General features: G+C 38.5%; 1 protein-coding gene across 1 annotated transcript in view; it reads right to left on the bottom strand.

Moving 5' to 3' along the window:
• LOC5574025 (T-lymphocyte activation antigen CD86) overlaps positions 1–11,797 on the bottom strand; it is a 284,943-nt gene extending 273,146 nt beyond the window's left edge. The window contains exon 1 of the mRNA XM_021846892.1: positions 10,429–11,797. The gene's annotated coding sequence lies outside the window, so the exon portion shown is untranslated. The remainder of the gene's footprint in view (positions 1–10,428) is intronic.
• Between the last annotated feature and the right edge of the window lie 3,231 nt (positions 11,798–15,028).

Genomic DNA, 15,028 nt, shown 5'->3' with positions numbered 1-15,028 from the left:
TTTTTCGCACTTGTCTCTCTGCTAAGGTATCCGCTTTAGCGAATACGGGAAGTAGGTGTAAAACGCAACACCGTAATATATCTAAGATTGAAGGGATTTTCGTCAAATTAGACCATTGTATACGATATTTCTATCAATTGTAAATCCTCTCACGGAAAAACATTTTCAACCCCGTTGTTTTATAATACCATTGGCTTTATTTGATTTCTTAGATATGATCACTTCAATTCAAAAACTGTTTAAGTAATTGTAAGCTTATTGTTGCGACTTCATCATAAACCCAATTAACATGACCTCTTCGACAAAATTCACGTTCAGAATTGAAGTTTTTCTTAGTGGGAGCATATTACCACGCCTGCCCTAACGCCATAGTCAGGTGCTGGTAAGATGCTGTTTCCATCCGAGTGTCACTTCAAGCGTCCATTGGTGATGATGCGCCGTATTGTGCTTCGGTGCTCAGATGCTCAATGATAGCTCGATGGCAAAAAAGAAAAAAAACGGAAAGAACACTGACATTTATTGTGTCATTTTGCTCATTTATAAAAGCAGCACCATTATCTTTTTGTCACCGTGGCAAAAAGTGAGGAAGCTCAATGGGATGGCATTTGTGGAGCTTCTGGGAAATGATGTAGTGCTTGACACTATGGTGAGAAGGAACTTTGAAGAAAGACAATACACGATGACAGCAATGGTTTCCGTTTAAAAATTCGAAAAGCTTTTTTATTGCTGAGCCTTGTTGATGAAATTGATCTTTTCATGTGCGGAATACTATGAATAATATTCCTATCGCCACACGTCTTGTGCATATGTTTAGTGTTTGTTATGACATTCATGATAGTCTATTCATTTCGGTAAATTCATTTGGACAATTTTTTAAAATTTTTATTTGTATTTGCAATTGAACTTTTCAGGGCGTATATGCTCTAGGTAAAATTAAAAGCCTTGAAGCTGCTAAAAGTGCTTTTTACTGTCAATACACTGTATAATACACTGTTCCATCCTGTTGCTCTAAATGACCAGAAATCCTGGATGTTAAAATACGGCATCCCTTGTTGGGCTGGTCACGTTACACGAACGCTGGATGAGCGACCAGCAAAGATTATATATAGGTAGGCCATGCACACGTCGGCCTCTTGCAATTAAGTTAAGTCTCAAAACTACTTGACGCGGTTCAAAATTTGAAAAAGTTTGACAATCCAATCTCCCATTTCATCCTTACCTTCTTCTTCTTCTTCTTATTGGCATAACGACCTCACTGGAACAGAACCTGCTTCTCAGCTTAGTGTTTAATGAGAACTTCCACAGTTATTGACTGAGAGCTTCCTTTGCCAAAGTTGCTATTTTCGCATTCGTGTATCGTGTGGCAGGTACGATGATACTCTATGCCCAGGGTAGTCAAGGAAATTTCCATTACGGAAAGTTCCTGGACCGACCGGGAATTGAACCCAGACACCTTCAGCATGACTTTGCTTTGTAGCCACGGACTCTAACCACTCGGCTCAGGAAGGCCCCTTCATGTTCTGTGTGATTTAAAGGTGGTACAAAGACGATGTAGGTTTATATCGAAATTACTACGAAGAAGTCTTGGAAAATGTTTTAAACACGTTAGTACTGGAACATGAGTATGAAATTATTGCTTTGACACTATATATGAGATTTCAGCATTTTTGAAACGCTCACAAATAAACGGTTCAACGATTACTATTTGATGTATAACTTCATCAAGTTCGCCATTTATCCTTGACAGCCTAGTTATGGTAGAACATGAATTTGGTCTCTAATCTCATAAAATGCAGTTTTGCAACGTTAGAGTAAATTGGGGCAAAAGTTCGAGTGGGCAAGTGTTTCATTTTATGATTTTTAGCTCAATTCAAAACGAAATGTATGAACGTAATGGTGGTTGGAATGTTATTTAAGTACTTCCACTCCAAATATCACAAAAGTCTATAGGGATTTGAAAAAGTTATTCCTACCTTTGGTTTTAGATGTGAATATTGCATTTTCTAGTCAAACATTTGTTACATGGAACCAATTAATGACAATTTTTTTCCAATTTTTTATATAAGGGCTTTTCTAGGCTTATCATATAAGTATTATGAGATATATAAGTTTTTGCAAAAATGTTTGGATACAATTTTTGGCGCAAAGTGTGGCAAAAATTCAAATCAGCGGGGCAACAGTTGGTTCCATGAATGAAAACACGGAAAAAATTGCAAATTGCCTTAACTCCACATATTATCTCCATTTTTTTTTTTTTTAATTTTCCTGATTGTGCGGGAAATGTCAACAAAATTTCACATTTACACTTAGTTTTGTGAAAAAGTGCTATTTTTGGGTATACCACAATCAAGCCTGTTTTGAGCAAATTGTTTGATGATGTGTATTTTTTTTTTGCAAACATAAGTTTACGGCTGGTATAAAGTAGGCCTGTCATAAAAGAATCGATATTTTGTGTTTAAGCCGAAGCGAACTTTTGCCCCACACTAAATTCGAACCCTTGCCATATCGGGGGCAAAAATTCATGACTCTACTCTACACGTTAAACCGTAAACTCCAAAGGGCAGGACAGCATTGCACAGAGCAACTGCATGGGCACTGAGCAAGCTTGAGCTACTCACATTCTAGGACAGGACGTGCGCTCAACTAAGACTTCCCCGTTATTTTTCAGTCGATAACGTTGACGACACAAAAGCCAGTGCTACCAGTATCCTTGTTAGGCAAATTCTGTACACATATTCAAATATCAAGGCTCATATTTTTGTTATTTTTTGCACGATTAATTAATCTAGTCCAATAAAGGATGCTAGCTTTTTAAAAAATCAGCTCCATATTAAAAACAGGTATTATATTTAAAGCAAAATGTCGCAATTTCCATTATATTGAATTGAATTGAGTATTTAAATTTTGTTTAACATTGTACACATAAAAAAAATGTAATATTTTGTTACATGATGCTGTAACAAAACATGAATTTGATTTATTCTTACAGTAAGCTTCAGTTCACATCAAATTGAAGTTAAAATATTTTTTTTTTCTGTGTAGGAGCACTTGATGTTAACTTAACTAATGATTTCATGAACAATTTCCAAGCTTTTGATAAAAATTCTAATTAATGAACTAGCAACACGGCCGGGCAAGCAACAAAGTGCCCTATTGCAATCCAACTTAATTATGTGAAAGTAGGCCTTTGCCAAAACGACCAATGAGAAGTAGTCTTTTTTGACAGGCAATTGGTTTCATTTTTGTAATTTGACCTGACACGTCTTGCCTTAGCTAGCGACAGGTTGCTACACGGGTTGCTATGTGCTCAGAGTTACTCTGCATCTTGCTCAGAAGCAAAAGCTGTCCGGCCCCTAGGTAAACTCCTAGAGGTATTTTGTTCGAAATAAAAATATTTATACTCCAAAAACGATCGATTAATGCTGAGTTAAATGTCGAAACATGTTAATAAATCGATATCTATTCAGATCTATAATTTGATACAAATATAATGGTGATGGTGCTTGTCATGGTTGTTTCAGCCTGAACTTTATCAACTTTTGTATGTGATTTTTTCTTTGAATTCTGTAGTTTAATACAAATAACCAAGTGAACTATCAACAAAATCTCATCCAGGTGCACCTGCAAAGATGTCATACAGGAGTTTAATTGAGGATTTACATGTGTTTGCATACCCATTATCAAAGTTACCAGTACTTGTTCCAAAAATATGAAATAAAAATCTCAAAATATAGGTAATAAAATGTAAAACTATTCAGATTTTCTTCCACAAAATATCAAAGTTATCCCTTTATAAGGTAATGCAATATTACGGAGCTCAATGTGCTTTTCAAACACTAAGTACATGCTTTATAATTATGATGTAACCAGTTTTTCGCTTACTAAAGCACCGGTAGGAATCAATTAAACAGAGGATTCTCATTTCATATTGTTTCCTTTGCATTTATTTAGTAACATATTCATATGGCTAGTGACCTTCTTTAATCTAGATATATCGTCTACGGCTACATAGCAAAGTCATGCTGAAGGTGTTCCTTGACTTGACTTGATTTCCTTGACTTGCCCTAGAGTTAGCTTAGCAGAGCAGCAGGTTCTAGACGAAATGCCAAAAATAAGAACGATTTTATGTCTACCTTCCAGAACTGAACTTGTCTTCAAAGCTTTTTATATAAGATTTATGGAACAGCACTGTGATAAATGCAACATAATATGCTTCTAAAGCAGTTTGAGCATTGCTCTTTACAAACATATCTAGTATGGGCATGTTTTGCTCCATAGTAGGCGTACGATGGGGTCAAGTAGTTTTGAATCAAACTACTTGAACACAGTTTTAATGAATTGATAGTAGAAATCGCTGAACTACACGTCAAGATTAGAAAGATAGTCACGTATGTTGTCAAGTTACGATAATTCTATCCTTAGTAGAGATGGTCGGGTCTCGGGTTTTCAAACCCGAAACCCGACCCGAAAATTTAATAATTTTCGGGTTCGGGTTCGGGTCGGGTGTGAAGGCTACAAATTTATCGGGTACGGGTCGGGTTCGGGCTTCCTAGGGTTTTTGTTTACAAACTAGTAGTTTAGTATCAATCACAATCAGAAGCATGACATGACTATCAATTGATAAGCTCGTGTCATGCTTCTATGACTAATCAGTAAAATTTGACTATTCACGTTTTTGTCGGGACAACAGTACGAATGTTAAGGTGATGCATTTGTTAGAACACAATGAATGGCTCGTCACTTCAAGTGTCGGCATTCTATACATATTTCATAGTTTTTATATTTGAAAAAAATATTCATAAGCTCTTGTTTTTTAATAAAAAAACAACTTTGAATATTTCGACACAAGACGTGTCAACGTCTTCTTTTAGCCTAGTATATAGTACTGTCTTGATTCATTTTTTATTGTTCGTCACCAGAGGTGCCGATATATTGTATGTTCATTTTTTATCTATCTAAATGGATGACTTTTTTAGGTTTGAATCGCATCACTTACCAAGGTAAATTCTGATTGTGTAGCTTCTTTTTCCTTCCCACTAACAAAACTCCTTTCAGTGACAACCATGAAGATTCAGAGGTATACTCGGTCTTTAGTAACAATGGATGTCACACTCTTTCCTTCCCATTCCAGATGACCACAAGGACGTGGCCGGTGCCGTTATTGACTCTATAATGTGGCAACTACGAATTGTGAGGTCATCATGCTCACGCACAAAACATCCCATATTTCCGTAAATGAAGAATAATACAATCGTATAGTTTGATACCCACTTTTGACAATACAAAATAATAATGTGTGAAAAATCATAGTTTTTAAACATTTAAAAAACTGTGAAAAATTTTCGGGCAAACATACAGGTTAATGGCTATCCAAGACCTGAAAGAAAAGAGACAGCTCATTGACAGTTAGCATGTTTTCTAGCCTTTTTTACTTCTTTCTATAAATCTTAGGTTGTACACAATGGTCAGATGAACCTTTTTTTCGTCAAACCCATTTTCACTTATTGTTCATTATGAAAACGGATATGAATAACAGTAGTGTTTGATCCTTCGACCTTGATGCTTGCTCCTGTGGGGGTGGGCGATGAGGGCAGGATCAAACATGTCACGCGTCGTGTTCGCGTCGAAGTGAAAAAGTGCCGCGATCGCTTAGTGGTGTTTGATCTATTGATCGCGCCGCTTGCTCTTGCGTGGGCGAGCGATGGACACTTGTTCGGCGTACAATGAGATTATTGAATTATTCGCGGATCCGGTTAGGCGTGATTATATCATGGAACGCATCACCCAAAATTGATGACTCCGATCTCTACCTTATCTCACTAATCCAATATCCTTTCCATGACAACCGTGGAGATGCAGAGGTGATCTCGGTCTCCAGTAACAACGGTAGTCACACTAACATTCCTTCCCTTCTCCGATGACTGTAAGGACGTGGCCGGCGCCGTTATTGACTTTTAAAATTTGAGCTCTCGCTTTGTGCACATTGAGGAATGGTAAGCTAATCCCAATCCCTACTCATCAAATCTCTGTGCAACTTTGATTGTTCTGGTCAATCACGGAGTAGCAACTACGAATTGTACGGTCATCTATGCTTATGCTTATTATGAAAACGAATATGAATATAAAAAAATCAATAGCAGTTTGCCAACACACAACTATATCTAGGCGTTCTACTCTTTAAAATTTGAATGCATCGCAAAACACCTAGAAATGTTAATTACGTTTACTTGAGTTTCTACGGTTTTTCACGCTCCTCCCTTCGAATGTGCGTATTTTGAGTGACATTTGGTGACAGGTTCTCCTCATCTCTCTTTCTGGCATTGCGTCCCCACTGGGACAGAGCCTGCTTCTCAGCTTAGTGTTCTTATGAGCACTTCCACAGTTATTAACTGAGTGCTTACTGTGCCAATGACCATTTTTGCATGCGTATATCGTGTGGCAGGTACGAAGATATTCTATGCCCTAGGAAGTCGAGAAAATTTCCAGACCGAAAAGATCCTTGACCGGTGGGATTCGAACCCACGACCCTCATCTTGGTCTTGCTGAATAGCTGCGCGTTTACCGCTACGGCTATCTGGGCCCCTGGTGACAGGTTCTCGTGACTTTTAAAAGCGCGCAATGTAAAGCAGCTGTTCCCTTGCTCTTTCAGGTTTGGATCCCAATGGATCTGCAAAAAATATAAAAACTATGGGTTTTACGAAATTTTGCTGTAATAGAATTATTTGTTTGACATGGCTCACGAAAATCAGACTTTTTTTTTTTCAAGAATCCTAATGGAGCAACCTCTTAATGTCATTTTAAAGTGTTCCCTCCATAAAAAAATTGATCGTAACATTCTTAGCTACCATTTGAACGTTGAACCCCCAAGTTTTCTGACTAGCTGAAATTTTGGGACACCCTTCTATCGATACTTTTATCAGTACCCAGAGGCAATGCAAAGTTTTAACCAACTGGTGTTCTATGGGTCCCAGATAGCCGTAGCGGTAAACGCGCAGCTATTCATGCAAGACCAAGCTGAGGGTCGTGGGTTCAAATCCCACCGGTCGAGGATCTTTTCGGATTGGAAATTTTCTCGACTTCCCAGGGCATAGAGTATCTTCGAACCTGCCACACGATATACACATGCAAAAATGGTCATTGGCACAGTAAGCTCTCAGTTAATAACTGTGGAAGTGCTCATAAGAACACTAAGCTGAGAAGCAGGCTCTGTCCCAGTGGGAACGTAATGCCAGAAAGCAGCAGCAGCAGCAGCAGCAGCAGCAGCAGCAGCAGCAGCAGCAAGCAGCAGTGTTCTATAGTCCCAGAGGTTGTATTCCGTAAGGCCGAATGCCGTTAAGCCGAATGCCGTTAGGCCGAAGACCATGAGGTCGAAAATGGCCGATAGTTCAAATGAACCAAGAATCCCACAATAACCGCTGTGAAATACAATTAGAAAGAACAGCCACTGATGAACACTGATGAATGTGTTAGCTATTTGAAATAGTAGTAAATGCTCAAATGTTATTCCGGCCTAACGACATTCGGCCTAACGGTATTTGGCCTAAAGACCTTCACTCAATCCCAGACAACCACTTGTCGCATAGGCATTTACGTAAAAATTCGTTTACTTGTACAAACTAAATCACACCCGCACATCATTGCAATTTTCTGACTTTATCAGCGTACTTTGTTTCGTCACGTAGACAAAGTAAGTCGCATCAATCCGTATCAGTGAGGGAGGAAATGATCTAAGAGTCACCTTTGGTCGGTGATGCAATCGATGGATAAGGAGGAGAGATTCGTCTCTTACCTTATACTAGTTTTGCATTTTTGTCTCAAGGTGCAAAGTTTTGGTAGCAGATTTTAAAAATACGTGTGATAGATTGCCAATCATTGCACACCACTTAATTATTGCACACTTGCCAATATTCGGGGAATATTACACTGATACAATGAATTGAAACCCTAATATTAATTCTAAACACTAATGAATATAATGGGCCAGCTACCAGTAGTTTTTTTTCTTATTAAAAAGTTCAAAATCATGTACTTAAAGCGAAATTAAAATATGGTGTGCAGTAGAGATGGTCGGGTTTCACATTTTATAAACCCGAACCCGACCCGTACCCGACTTATTTTATTTTTGCAAACCCGGGCCTGACCCAAACCCGAGACAATAATTGAAAAGCAAACCCGAACCCGACCCGAACCCGAAAATTTTCGCTGTTCAATCCCGAACCCGACCCGAAACCCGAAAAAGTTTTTTTAAGAAAAACCCGTATAAAACCCGAGTTTAAAAGATGATAAATTCATCATTTCTGATGCATAGGAAAGCTTTCAGGTTGTTACTATGTTCAAAATTCTCGCCAAACCCGTCCCAAACCCGACTAAACCCGACCCGAACCCGAACCCGAAAATTATTAAATTTTCAAACCCGAACCCGACCCAAACCCGTCGGGTTCAGGTTTGAAAACCCGAGACCCGACCATCTCTAGTGTGCAGCGCAATTCAAATGGTTACATCATGCGCAAATTATTTTCCGCAACAAACAGCTTATACCGAAGTCAACTTTAAATGGATTGCAACTGGTCGAAATTTGTTAGATTTATTGTGTGGAATGTTTTATCACGCCGTCTACAATTACACTAGCGAGTCAACTTCATGCAAAACTACTAATTGAACTTTAACACTTCACTATTTGCAAAAAATAAAATATTAAAATCACTGTCAAGATAAGCAACACATATTAGAGTTTAAAGGTATTTGCTCGCCTTGTGAGTTTAGAATTTATTTATTTTTTGCAAAAAGTGAAGTGTTAAAGTTCAATTTGTAGTTTTAAACATACTCTAATAATCCCTCCCCTAAATTTAATATAAAAAAGTATAGTTCATGCAAAAAGCAAAATTAAAAAATGTGTGCAATAATTGGGCCAAAAATGTGCAATAATAGGATGCGGCTGTTTTCGAAGGGTGCAATAATTGGGTTTTGGCAGTGATCATGAATAGGGTAAAAAGTCAATCAAATCAATAAATAAAGCTCAAATATCAATAGTAAATCTGATTGCCGAATGTGTTTGAAGGTTTTGAGCGAAATTCAGTTTGAGTTTATGGGATTCTGACATGTTTGACAGCCAAATTGCTGAAGCTGCTTCCTTAACCGTGCAATAATTGGCAGTTTACCCTAATCGCAAAAAGAGAAAAAAAATATGTGTATTGAAATTATATACAACAGGAATAATGCCGACACTTATAGTGGCAAACCATACAAATGTTGATTGAAAATAACATAAAAGTATCGCTTTCATGAAAAAATGTGATATTATAAGCATGAAACGAGCTCACCAGTCGGTAATCCATCCTCGACTAAACATGAATGTCTTTTCGCACTCGCACAACGTGAAAAGCAAAATTTCTCGGCATCCTGACAATTATTTGTCTTGTTTGAGCTTTCCGAAGATAAATGGCGTAGCCCGACTGATTTATTTTAGATATTAACTGTTGGAAATGCTTTTATCTATTTCTTGCAAGTTCATCAGCTTGCAGCCTGATATACGTGTTCAATTTACTACAAAAATCGGTTTTCATTGCTAAAGAATATAAAGAAACGAAGTTTGCATTATAATAATAAATCTTCGAACTGTTTAGTGGAATACCTATCAATAGATAAAAGACCTTATTTAGTCCTATACCATTTAATTCCACTAGAGTTTGTATCTTTAGACAGATACGCGTATTTCGACCTCAACTATAAGGCCGTCTTCAGTGCCGTGTACTACACTCGACTTCACGGCCTTACAGTTGATGTCGAAATACGCGTATCTGTCTAAAGATACAACCTCTAGTAGAATTAAATGGTATAGTACTAAATTCGGTTTTTCATCTACTTAAAGTTTGCATTATTTTAAATTGATGATTTGGAGTCGAGTTTTGTAGAAAGCATGTTAAAGAATTCTGTTGAACCGATAATATACCGGGAAATTTCAACCGTATTTTGGTTTGTTTATTTTATTTTGAAAACATCAACAGAAAATCACCAGCTCCAATGATGTCTAATACAAATCACACAAAATTTTCATTCGCATATTGCGTGCGCGCTGTATTGAATTATAACAAGAAGTATTGAATCATAATTTATTTATAACTTTGACGACATGTAGCCCGAATCTGTGATGTTTTGGAACAAATGTAATAGAGACACATTATTTTATCTTTGAGACACGCGATAGGTTCTTATTATTTCACTGTGGAATCCTACATAGGGTTTACTGAATAATTTTTCTGTGTGTAGCTCGTTGAAATGATACTTATGCAACCCCAGTGAGCTCTCCGTCCAACACCATAGCCCAAGTTTGGAAAACCGCCAAAAACCCAGCACCATATAGTAAGGATTCAATTATGCCCATAAAGATAATTGATATGGGTAAACTCCCCAGCTCCGACTTCCACCTACCTGTTATGAAATCAGTTGAATTATCGTTCCATTACGCCTGTGAATGGAATCGTTGCTATAGATAACGGGACGAGATTGTCGCTGCGATTAACGCCAATCCTTTTAGTTGTGGCTGATGTTGAAAAATCGAGACTCAATTTTGTGTTTAATCCTATGTTTTCCGGTGGGATTTATCCTTTATAGCACTCAGTATATGTATCAACTTTTATGAGTATGGTTTCACTTTTTTTTTTGTATTCCTTTCAATACACTACGTTTTATTTCTTTTTCACATTCACTTTCAGAAATAAAACATTTCGTTTGGGCGGTATATGTCACGAGTAAGCATGCCCCTTACACACTTTTATACAATCCTTTTTTGCAGCTTTTATAAATGATAACTTTTATAGCCTCGTTTGATGTTTTCCACAAGTACCGCAATTTTCCTGTTCTTTTTTATTGCTGGTTAGTTGAGCATCACTATTCCAGTTTTGACTCCATCCCTTTCATCAAATATTTATAGCGTAGCTTTTGCTTACAACGATACAATTGTGAAGATGAGCTTCTGTCGATGCCTATGAACCAATAATCTCCCAAAGATATTCCAATTCGTTGGTAAAACTTCTCACTGCACTTCTGAGCAATATTGTGCTATCAAAACATAAACTTCTTGCTTTCGATGGAATCCTCCATCCATTTCCGCTTCTTGCATCATCTTCAATCAATTATAACACAATGAGTATCAAACGCACCTCTCTCCTCTTCAATTCGGCACCAAATTCGTTGTTTCAATGAATCACTTCAATTAGTCGACGCTAATTATGACTTCCTTCACTTGACACGTCGTAGTAAGTCCCAAGACGCCCATCCCACCAAACACTCGAACAAAAGCGTCAATCCTTCGCTGACCCACAAATTCCACCAATCAACACAACATTAATTTGGGGTAATCTCATCTTGCACACAATACAAGGCCCCAAGCATCTGGAATCCGTCAGCCACCTGCGCCTCTGGACTGTATCGGCAAGGACCACGACCAGCTCACAAGGTAACTAAATCACAGAACCGCCCAGCGTTGACCCGTCGAAGACACCGTCATATGTCCGTTTCCTATCAGCGTCATGAGAGCACTGAAAATCTCGGACGATTTATCGAAGTCATCCTGCTCCATCAAGGACTCCCGCGTGCTCAGCTCGACTCTCATCGGGTGCCCATCCGGTGGTTATTCTCATCCGGAAGGCGCTCAGCCCCAAAGGCCAAAGAGAGAATTTCCCAACTTTTTCAAAACATTGGCCCATTCCATCCCACATTTTGGGGCGACGCGCCGATCCAACGAGGCCCGACCTAACCCGGTTTTCGGTGTCCAGCAGGCGAAACATGGACCTGGTGTGACGGAATTTCAACTTGTCTATATCCGACGATGCTCTCGTCGTCCGCCTGGTTGGGCTGAGAGAAGGAGCGATACTTTGCTGGCCATGCGCATTGGGGATTCAAAATTTGACGTTTGCACTTGAACTTTACTGGTTCTGTGTTGTTGTGAGCGGCTGGTGGGCGGAAGTGGCATGCATCTGGGGAAATTTCCCGGAGAATGGGAAAAGCGCCATCTGGAGAGCGGTAGAAGAACTGCAGTGTTTGAAAAACTGAGCGGTCCCTGTTTGAGAGCATCTTATGTTGATGGAGAAAGAAAATAGAAAAATGAGAAAATGTTGGTTGGATGTGTTTCACAGTTTTCAACAACACAAGTAAAATTGGAGAGAAATGATGTTTATCATCACCGTGCATGTTGGAATGCATGTCACAAGTGTTTATGGGAAGGATTTGTATGTATTGAATCAAGGTTCTCACGTGTTCATACACAGATCCTAATGATCGAAGAAAACCATGAGTTCGCTCTGCCAAAGCGCACCAAGTTGCTCCCATTTGGTACACCTTTGCTGATCAAGTTCACAGTTCAATGCATGAAGTGTTCACCAGGAATCACCATCTTTTCAGTTGTACATTGACCTGATGATGTTTTTCTGCAATATAAAAATAATCACAGAAGTTGTTTGATTTCCATCACCATCGGATAGAACATTAGAAAAAAAAGTTTCATCGTGATTCAAACTCTTGCCTTCTGAGTGGTAATCTGGTGTGCTACCACCAGGTCATCTTCACTTCTTGAAGGAATGGTGATAAACTTGAATCAAGTAATGTGCAGTTTGTCTGACGGGGTTTGATGACGATAATGCCATTTTCTGAACAACTAAAGCGCACCAAGTCCACCTGAGTTGTTCACACAGCATCAGATTAAATTAATTCGTTTTTTCATTACGGCTTCTGTGTGGTTTGATAAACATATTATGTAAACAGGCTAGTGCAAGTATGTATTGCATGTAAATTCCTTTACTCCATGTTTAAATGTGATTTTCAGATAAACAGTACTTAGTGCGGTGTGGCTGGATAAAATTTGAAAGAAAATAGATCAACGCCACCGGAGCTATATTTAATTGCATTTAATCAATTGCTGCCCAATTTCACTGGCCTCTGTTTCTATGAGTTGCTTGGAATGGATAAAATGTAAGAATATAGATGGAAGTTGAAAAAATATAGCTTTATATCTGAAAAATGAATTCCCTCTGATGACGTGTGTCGGTTTATGGTTCGCTCTGGCTGAACAAAATTACAGTTTAACATGTCCATCCAAAGAAAATTTTTGATGTAAGATTACAAGGTACTGTTTAAATTACTTGATATTTTTATGGTAGAAAGGTAATGATTATTTGAGTCCTCTGGTGTAAAAAAGTCAATTAGGGAAAAAATGGCACTTGGTGCGGTTTAGCAGAACCCCGACCAAGTGTTCTTATGAGCACTTCCACAGTAATTAACTGAGAGCTTTCTTTACCGATTGACCATGTTTGTAACCTTATATCGTGATGCAAGCACGAAGATAGGCTATATCCTGAGAAGTCGAGAAAATTTACAATCGGATTTTTCATGTTGCTGTAAAATAATAATAATATAAGTAATTTAATTAATTATAAGTATCATTTGGAATGCAAGTATCATTGGAAGTACGAATCAGAATTCATGTTGTTTATTTGATAGGCTAAAGTGCCGTCAAGCATGACAGTGCCGACTTCATTTGGTTTGGTCGGTTAAAGTGAAATTAAAAATATAATAAACATACGGGATAAAGTGGATAACCTCTCGGGCTTTAAGAATACGTATATTTCAACGAAATCATATATAATGTATGATTTCTGTATTGTATGGGAACTGGTAAACGGTACAAAAGAATAATTCCAGATACTATTATCATTTCAACTTAATATTCTTTTCAATATTCATTTATACACTTACGTCAACTTAGAGTACTGGACAGAATAAACTACGCATTGGCCGTTTTTCTTGCCTAATGTTTATGTATAGAGGCTTGGATCTTCGATTGACCTAAATGTTTCACCAAAGCTCAGATATTACTTGATTTGAAACTGGTCCATAGTCCAGCGGCCGTCAATGAAACCTCATTGATAACTTCCCATGAACTCGTTTGCTTTAGGTGATAGATGACGGAAGACAAACTAGGATAGCACATTCACTCTCCAGTTTGTCATCCGTTTTGTAGATGGGGTGTATAATGCCTTGCTTCCACTCCTCCGGCAGCTGTTCCGTCTCCCAGATTATGACTATCAGCCGATGCAGACAAATGGCCAACCTCTACGGGCCCATCTTGATGAGTTCGGCTCCGATACCATCCTTGCCAGCGACCTTGTTGTTCTTGAGCTGTTGAATGGCATCCTTAACGTTGGCAATGATTTAAAATAATCAACGCCTAATTCGTGACTGAAAGCCATAATCTCCAATCATCGGCGTCCTTTCTTCCCCCATCATCGGAGCTGGTTGGTTTCCACTGTTCGCTGTGCTGACGTAGCCATCACCCTCGCTGCCCTGACCTTCTGTGCCTGTATCTTCTGCACCATTCAGTTGTGCATCGTAGTACTGCTTCCACCTTTCGATCATCTCGCGTCCGTCCGTCAAGATGCTACTATCCTTATCCATGATAATTTCAGCTCGCGCATGAAGCCTTCACGGAATGCGTTGATCTTCTGATAGTACTTCCGCGTTTCTCGAGAATGGTACAGCAACTCCATCTTTTGTCATTCCACCTTCTCCAGAAGACGCTTTTTGTCCCGGAATAGGCTGGTTTGCTGCCTCTGCTTCAGTTTGCATCGTTCCATTTCTCTAGGAGTTGCATTAGAACAATCTTTTCGAAGATTACTCTAGATATTTCATCAGAAACTTCTCCATGGATTCCACCAAAAATACATGCAGGGATATACTCAGGTAGTCTTCTTCAGGGCTCTATGGATTCGCTCCAGGGATTCCACCAGAAATTGCTTCAGAGATTCTACAAGAAATTACATCACGATGTTTTAAAAGATTCCTCCAGGAATTTCTTAAGGAATACCTCCTGGAAAAACGCTACGTGGATTACTCCAAGGAATTTTCAGGTAATGTTCCTTGGATTCCCTCAAAAAGTTCCTCCGGGAATTCATTTCATTAGAATTTCCTCCAAATATTAACCATGGAATCATCCTCCAGGAGTTTTATCAGAAAATACTTTAAGAATTTCTTTAGG

Source organism: Aedes aegypti, chromosome 2 (assembly GCF_002204515.2).
Source record: "Aedes aegypti strain LVP_AGWG chromosome 2, AaegL5.0 Primary Assembly, whole genome shotgun sequence".
NCBI lineage: Eukaryota > Metazoa > Arthropoda > Insecta > Diptera > Culicidae > Aedes > Aedes aegypti.
Note: the sequence above shows the minus strand (reverse complement) of the source record. Positions and strands in the feature narration are given on the sequence as shown.